The following is a 9,380-nucleotide window of genomic DNA, read 5'->3' as shown; positions in this document are numbered from 1 at the left end:
AATCGCACAGTAAGAAATAATGAGCAAGCAGATTTCAGAAAAAAAAAAAAGATTACTGCAAACTGATGCAAAATGAAACAAGAAAAACCAGGGAAATACTGTTTGTAATATCAGTTACATTGTATGGTAATCAACTATGAATGACTTAGCTCTTCTCTGCGACACAATAACCCAAGAGAAATGCAAAGAGCTCACAAAGGAAAATGCTATACATATCTAGAAAAAGAACTGATGGACTCTGCAGATTGAAGCATACTTTTTTCACTTATTTTATTCTTTTCTGTTGTGGTTTTTTTTTTGATCTCTTCTTTCACAACTGTAACTAATATGGAAATATGTTTTACATGATAACACATGTATAAATTAAAGCAAACTGTGTATCATTTTCAGAAGAGGTGAGGGCAAGGATGAAGGGAGAAAAATTTGGAACTCAAAATCTTTTAAAATGAATGCTAAAAATTGTCTTGTCACTTAATTGGGAAAAATAAAATACTATTAAAAAGAAAATTTTAAAAAATGTGTATACCTGAAATTTCATTGTTACTGGCATGGTCTGAAAGATATAACAATATTTTTGAAAGTGGGTTTTATAAAATATTTTATTTTCCCATTCTGAAGAGTTTGTAAGCTGGTTGTACTGAATCTTATATATCTAGAGTTGGAAGGGACCTTTGAAATGATCTATTCCATTATGCCACCAGACACTCATTTCACATGTAAGAAAATTCAGTTCCAGAGAGATTAATTGATTACCCAAGGTTATACATACAATAAATGGCAGAATCAAGATCCCAATTCAGGTTCCCAATGCCATCTTTTCTTTTTTTACTTTAAAATAAAATCACTGACATATTTTGTGTTTCTCCATCTCATTTATTTCCCTTACCTTTACCTCTTCCATCCTTAATGAGCTATTCCATTTAAAAAAACTTTTATTTAAATGAAAGAGTAAATGTTCAGTGCAGTCAAGTCACCCAGTAGATCAATGGAACCTGACAACATATCCTCCTGCCAGTTCATATGAGAATGGAAAGACCTGTAAATAAATAGTGTCATAATTAATGATAACTAACATTTCTAGAGCACTTTAAAGTTTGCAGAGAACTTTATATCTTTTATATTTTCTGCATCTTTACCTTGACACTGAAAATCATCTTATTATTATTCCCATTTTATAGAAGAGAAAATCAAGGCAGGCAGAAGTTAAATGACTTACCTGAGTCATAAATAAATGTTTAAAATGAGATTTGAATTCATGATTGTCTGTCTCAAAATTTAGCATTCTATTTACCAAGCCATCCACTTGCCTCTTAATTAAGTCTTCAATAGCAATTGTTTTCTGTAGAATTTTAGCCTTAAAAACCAAGGTTCCCTACATTGTTTTCTTTAAAAAAATATTTTTCCTGCCTAAAAGTGAAGGCTCATGTCCAAAATGCAGAAAAATGTAACTCTATTTGTCACCATTTTCTAAATATTCATTCAGAACAGGAAATTTAAAAAAATGTAGTTCTTTCATAGTTAAACACCTGGAGAAATCTGAAACACAATAGAGAGGAAGCCTAAATGGGCTTTTGGGAGGACATTGGTACTCTTTTTATTCCTAATTCTGTAAAGCTTTATGATCATCTTCCCATTCCCTATTGTCAGAATCACTGTATTCCTGTGCACATAGACCAAAGACGTCCTCAGTGTATTTTCATTATCGTGAACACATATCATCTGAAAGCACTTAGCACCAAATATAATTCAAAGGATTAAATATGAGACATGAAACTACTGACAAATGTATCAAAATAAATCAGAGCAATTCTTCCCATCTCCCTCCCCAATTCCAGCATTAGTTTTTACGCTAACCTCACAATAAAAAAGAAATTGAAGTAATTCAGTAAATGAGCAGACTTGTCAGGCAAGCCAATTCACTGAACACACAACCCAATTATCTAACTTTGGTTTTTGAGACCCAATGATCAGCTAATTAAATTGCCTTTGAAAGATCAACAAGAGAATTGCTTCCACTTCCTATTTCAACCAAAGCAATGCCTCATTGTCAGCAGCACTGACCCCATGAAAAGATGAGAGAACACCCCTGACAACATCCCATTTCAAAACTCCTGCACTTTTCTAACATAAGAATGATGAGCATGTCTACACGGTAAACTTAGGTCCAAGGCAAGAGGGATTTCTAAAAGGAAAGGAAGATCTACTTTAAAATCTCCATTTGAACAGTTCTTGCACAAGTATCCCCAGTCATGCTTATAAAAACTCAAAGTAAGAAACTGAAATGGTGTACCTTATCTTCAACCATGACTATTATTTTATCAGGATTCCCTCTATTTGGATTTTGAAGGGAGAAAAAAGAAAAAGAATAGAGAAATAAAAAGAATACAAAGAGACTGTAATAGCAATATTTTTATGGTGCTACAAGCACAAGCACCCAGATGTGCAAGATCAACTCAAGCCATTAGAGAATAATTTTAGTACAAATACCCCTTTCATCTTGCCTCAGAATAAAAATTGGCATGAACCAATATGAGCTTTGTACTAATCATTAACCCTGTTATTGGTCTGGATTGGGGAACTACCTGGATGTCTGCTGATGTCTTACTAAGTTCATTTCCTCACTAACAAAGCAAGCAACCAAAGCCATTGATTCTCACTTCCTTCCAAATGGGAAAAATGTGGAGTGTAATAAAACCAAGGAAAGGTTGTCTTTTCCTCATAGTTAAATTAATACTTCTATGGGTGTCTGGATACCATCATAACAGGGGGAAATGAGGGACAGCTAGATAGCTAGAATTGAAATTTCCTTGCTCTTAGGAACTTATCAATAAGAAAAGAAGCATTACAGGGGTGCAGTGGTTTGATGCATGTGAATTCTTAGGCTATTTAATGAGATAGTACATCTGCCAATTTAAAGACATTTTTAATGAGAAGTATAAATGAACTGCTGTGCTCAGAAGTCACTCATCACAAGGTGAGGAGTCTTCTTTTAGTAACTACAGAAAACAGAACACAGTGATACTATTTACAATATTTTAATGGGCATCTCTATGTCATTCTAAAGATCCTTAAAGGATGAAAACTGATGTGCTAGAGAAAAGTATATTAAGATTGCCTAGCAGGATGCATGTGCCTTGACTCTCAAAAAGAGTATTTCTTTGGATGTGATTCTCCTTTTTAACTAAGTAAGAAATACTCTCTCTATGTTCCTCCCAAAGAGGGAGATTTAAGACAGTAATTAAGACCTACTGTAGATCACACAGTGTGCTCTATAGCTCCCAGGTGATAGTTAGCAAATACAAAATTTACTTCCACAGCCCAAGATCATTCACTGAGAATATACTGAGGTATGTGAGTCTATTCAGTAGACAGAAAGACAACTACTTCCCTAAGGGCTGGATGGCCTGGACAGGAAGGGAAAGTTGGTATGGGGGGCAGGGTTTATTCTAGTCAGTGGAAGGTTTTGTGATGTAACTGTGGTTGAATCAGAGCTAATTCTCTTTAATGACTGGAGGACTTGCTGCAAATTACCAGATTTTACAGATTAGTGGCTACAAGAACAAATATAATTAAAGTAGTGAGTCCACTGCATCATGAAGCATACAAGTTTTTTGTTCATTTGCTTTGGCAAGCATAATTTAATTATAATTATTCATGATACTGCTTCATAATGAAATAGTGAAGGTCCTGAAAGGTATTACATAAAGGTAATGAACTTTCAGCAAAAGGAGGAACCCACTAATAAGAGTATTTGGTATTAAGAGAGCATCTGGCATCTACAGAACTACCTCATAAACATTAGGCCTCAGAATTTTTAGCCATTTTAAAATCTAAACCCAGGTGTCAGATTCAATGAGAAGTTTTTGCTGATCATATTTGTTACTAGCATCCCCGCCTTAGAATTATTTTGTTCTTATTTTTCTAATAAGATGGTGTAACCTCCCAGTAGGATCCTCCCAGTATCCTCCCAGTGGTATAAAACCTTGGAAGGCACAGACTATTTTTTGTTTGCTTGTTCTGTCTCATCTTATTATTCCCAGGGATCAGAAGTGTCTTGCACATAGCAACTATTTAGTAAATACTTATTTAATGAATTAATATATATCTAGGATACAGCAAATAAAGGTAAAAGTAGTGTAAATTCTTCTTACCTTCCTTCATGGGGGCCTGGACTTGAGATTTCATCGGTATAGGGAGCTTTTGATAGAACTTCCTCTACCAATGGAGATCAATCTTTGCTCTGAAATATACTTATAGAGAATTGGCTGAGTCATTGAGAGAATAAATGGCTTGCTTAGGGTACCAGCAATGATCATCTTGACCACAGTACTTTTGTGCTGACCTGCAATGATGCTGCCTATATGTTTCAGAAGTGAAAATTCAACCTGAATATTCCACACAGTAAGCCCAGTTCTCAACCACTATATAAGACTATTTCTTATATTGTATCATGCGGGGGCAGGGGGAGAGAAGGGAGGGCATTTTCAATTCTTGCAGTTGCCTGATATATGATTTTGTGCAAACAGATTAAGCTCTCTGAACCTCATCTATAAAGCAGAATTTATGGTTGGTTGGTTGGTTGGTTGTTGTCCTTCATTCTTGAAGAGGTCCAAAATGATATCATCATGGGAAAGTCAAGTTTCAATGTGTACAACTATGATCGATAAGACCGATGTGAGCTCAGAATGCTCTACCACAGATTGGGCACAGATTGTCCATGTGAACATTTGGGGTGGATACTTCAAATTTGCACATCCTATGTTTCCTTTGTTCTCTTTCAATTCTGCTTTGCTTATAGAGCATAGCCCTTTCTCTGATGTAGATATGCCATGATGAGCAGTTTTGTGCCAGTGTCTCCCATGTCACACAATCAATTCCAAAGTTCTTAAATGAGACCTCGAGAGTGTCCTTGTATGATTTCTTCTGACCACCATGTGATCACCTGTCCCATGCAAGTTCTCCATAAAATAATCTTTTTGGCAAGTGTACATTTTGCATTTGAGCAACGTGGCCAGCCCATCGGAGTTGCACTCTCTGAAGCATAGTTTGAATACTTGGTAGTTTAGTTCAAGCAATGACCTCAGTGTCTGGTACCTTATACTGCCAGGTGATCTTCAGAATGTTCTTAAGACAGTTCAAATGGAAACAATTCCATTTCCTGGCATGGTACTGGTAGAGTGTCCACGTTTCACAGGCATGCAACAATGAGGTCAGCACAAGAACTCGGTAAACCTTCAGCTTGGTAGTCAGTCTAATACCTCTTTACTCCCAAACTTTTCTTCAGATCCTCTCAAACACTGAGTTAACTCTGGCAATGTGTGCATCAACCTCAATGTCAATGTGTACATCCCTGGAAAGTGCATTACCAAGATAAATGAACTCAGCCACAGCATTCAAAACAGAATTTATGATACCTATGGTAAGTACCACATAGGATAGTTGTGATCATAAGCTCAGAGAATGCACAAGAATGTCATTTTTAAAATGATACTATGAAGCCAATTCTTATCCTTGGATTCATTTGCATGCACTATGGGAGTAAGGAAAGCCTCATCCCACTAGTCCACATATAGCTCCTATGGAATTTGTTGTTGCATTTGTCCTTCATTTTCAAAGAAGGCCATGACATTAGGGATTAGCACACACACTTAAAATCACCACAAATAAGGTATATGGGGTGGAATAGCAACTCTGGTGTGAAGGCTTACCAAACCGTTCTCAGGGCTGCTCAACCATCTTTGGTTTCCACTTCTCACCCAACTCTCACTTGTGGCTCCAAGAAGTTGTAGCAAGCACACCAGCCACATACTGGTAAAAAAAAAATCTCAACAGATGAGCTAAACCAGATTAAGGATAACCAAAAGATTTCAAAACTGTGAGTTAGGGTATATCTCATGTGAAGACTTCTGTGGGAAAAATGGGCAGATGAGAACAATGTGTTCCAACAGCCATTAAGGAAGCTGAAGCAGGTGCTGTGGGGAGGTTAGAGCTTGGTCAAACATCAAAGACCATTAAGGCCATCCAAAGCTTCCTGGGCCATGGGTAGTTATCTTGACTTTTGTCTTGCCACTGGACTTCAATGACTCTGGAAGAGAAAGTGAAGCCGATGACTTTGTGGTGCAACTTTGCCTCACTTAAATCCAATTCATGCTCATGTCAAGATTTCACCCCATGATGTCATTGGTACTCTGTGAAAATGAAGGATGCACCACAACCACTACCATCCCCAAACCTATGGTTGTTCTCCATGATGTAATGAACTATGGAATCAAATGGAAGCCATATTGAATGCATAATTGAACTGATTGAGATTACTCAACCAGAAAAGTAAGCATCTTTTGAATGGAGCTTATTTCCTCAGGATTCCACAGACAACAGGTGACTCATAATTAGCACAGACTTTTTCTGACATTTCTGGACAAGAATAGAACTTTCTAACTTCACCCCCATGGAGACCAACATATAACATATGAGCCTGAAATCAAATTATACTCTAGGAGTGAAGATCAATAAATTAAATGAATTATTGTTTGCTTCTCTGAATTGCATTGCCTAAGTTACAGGTAAGAAGTATTTTAATGGTACTAGTCTCAAAAAGATAGTCAAATAGATTAGATGTTCTCCCTTTCCTATCTCATTTCTACTTTCCTTTAGTTTAAAACAGGCTTTCCAACAACCTGTCTTTCACACCTTTCATATTTCCTATGATTAATGCTAAATTGTCCTTCATCTGAGAGATCATTTCATTTTTGACTTATTCTAATTAAACTAGGGAATAGAGGAAGAAAAAAGATCTAACTGCTACCCTCCCACTGTGAGGAAAATATCCCTGAAGAACCAATGCTGTGTCTATGAGAGTTAGAAAATATGGTATACTTTTAGAGTAATTGGACTTGAAAAATTCATGTATCATTTAAAAGGACCCTGAAATCTACTTTATTCTTGTTGAAGAATGCTCTGTATAAAATTTGAATTTCTCACAAAATCACAAATGGGAATCATGGAAATATATTATCAAAAAATTCTTCTATTTACATTAAAAATGGAAAGAATATAGATTCCATTGTATTCTAAGAGAAAAAGAGAAGCAATATGACATACAGTAGTGGATAAATGAAGAACTGGCTTCATATCCTACCCCTAAGAAACATTAATTTGACAAGGGAAAAATTTCTTAATCTTTTAGTACCCCCCCAAATCTCCTAAATTTAAATTACAGGTACATCTGTATGGATGGAAGAGATTTCCTTAGTGAGTGTATCTTGCTCAAATGAAATCACGGGTCTTGACCTCCCCAACTCCCCTTTTAAAAAAAGAAAGAAATGCATCAATCACTCAATAAACACCATGCTGCTACTATGTAGCATGCATTAAACTAAATGCTATGGTAAAAAAGAAAAAAGAAAAATAGCCTCTGCCTTCAAAAAGCTTAAAATCCAATGTGGGAAGACAACACAAAAAAGTTGAAAGGAGGGAGCATATTTGAGAAGTCCAAAAGAGTTTGATCAGAGATAACTGGTCTGGAACTACTTTTTAAATACAGATTTTAGAGTTCATAGTTCCACTCACCATTCAGAAGGGCAGAGAGTATTGATGATATCAGAATGCAAAGGTTCATTGGATCTTTCAGGATGATGAAATGTCACAGTGATGAGGTTCCTGGGACCTGATGGCATTATGGAGAAATACAAAGATTAACTAAGCAAGAAACTGAGATATGATTAGTACCCCCCTGCCCCAGAAAGGAAGGAAGGGAAAGAAGGAGAAAGAGTATTCAAATTCCACATTTATTAAGAACACCCAAGGTTCCAGTTTTAACTTTTTGTGAACAGCTTGTAAACAGAACAATCCTGTTTGGTTAATTGGTTAATTTTCTTGTGCCTTTTAGTTTAACACATGCCTGACTCTTTTCCTCTGCAGCAATTTTGCTTCTAGGGAACAGGTGATATTATAGGTGCTCTTAAATCTTAAAAAAGAAGACATGGCAGGGGGGCGGAGCCAAGATGGCGGAGTGAAAGCAACGACTCACCTAAGCTCCTGGAAAAACTCCTCTGATTATATCTGGGGGGAGAGTCTGACCAGACTTTGGAGGTGTAGAATCCAGTGGGAGACGGACTTTGACAGATTCGGAGCCCAGGCTGGACTGGAAGGTCCACGGGAGGGATCTGTTCCGCGGGGGTAAGACCCCGGCGCACAGCGCAGCGTGGTCGGCACGGCAGGGCGGAGGGGACCAGAGGAGCCCGAGAGTGGCGGGCAAGACCAGCAGAGCAGGAGATAAGCCAGGCCGAGCCGGTGAGAGCCACTGAGTGCCAGACATCAGCGCAGCAGTCCTTGAAATCTTCAGCCTGAAGACGGACTTCGGTGGGTCACTACTTGAACTTCCAGGAACTGGGATGGCAGAGTGATCAGTAAGTGCTCTCTCCTCCCCCCTGATGACCCTGAGGGAACCATAAAATTCTTCCCCAGATTAATCCTGGATCAGCAGGAACAGCAGAAGGGGGCGGGTGGTCTCATAACACCAGAGGCTGGAGAGGTGGCAAAGGGGGATTCTTCCTACCGTGGTGGAGGCTATCTGGAGGGACAGACGACCCAGGGCAGAGAAAAATTCGCACTGAGACCCAAGCAAGCCTCAGCCTGGGAGACGAGCCCCAGGAGGGGCGGGAACACGCATTAGCCTCTAGGCGTGCCCCAGCCCTCCAGGGGAAAGGGAAGACAATAGGGAAGCTGGGATCAGCATCCCCGGACCTTGCCTTTGCCTCAGGCCAGCTGAGGAGATATCCTGAGACCAGACCAGACCACACCTCCCACACACCTATCAAGCTAAACCCAGGGTTGATCTGGGAAACAAACAAAAAAAAAAAAGCCTGCTTTTAGCCTAGACAAACATCAACTCAACTTAAAAGATCTGTATCTTCTGACTGAAAGAACCAAAAGCTACAACACTCAGCCAACATCATGAATCGGAAAAAGCAGACGAAAAGTGAAAAAACCATAGAATCTTTCTATGGGGATAAGGACCAAAACACAAACACCAAAGAGGTCAGAGCTGAGACTGTACTTCCATCTGAAACCTCAGATGGGACTATGAATTTCTCGCAAGCACAACTAGATTACCTGGAACGTCTGAAGAAGGATATAAAAGAAAAACTGGCCAATGATTTTAAAACCATAAAAAAAGAATTCACTGATGAGAACATCAATCTGAAAAAGAAAATTGAAGAAATGGAAAAGGAAGTTCAAAAATTAACTGGAGAGAATAATTCCCTAAAAGGAAGAGTTAATCAAACGGAAAAGGAAACTCAAAACCTAATAGGGAAAATTGATCAGATGGAAAAGGAAACCCAAAACCTAACTGGGAAAATTGGTCGAATGGAAAAAGA

Source organism: Notamacropus eugenii, chromosome 5 (genome assembly GCF_028372415.1).
Source record: "Notamacropus eugenii isolate mMacEug1 chromosome 5, mMacEug1.pri_v2, whole genome shotgun sequence".
NCBI classification, from domain to species: Eukaryota; Metazoa; Chordata; class Mammalia; order Diprotodontia; family Macropodidae; genus Notamacropus; species Notamacropus eugenii.
This window is presented reverse-complemented; position numbering follows the sequence as displayed.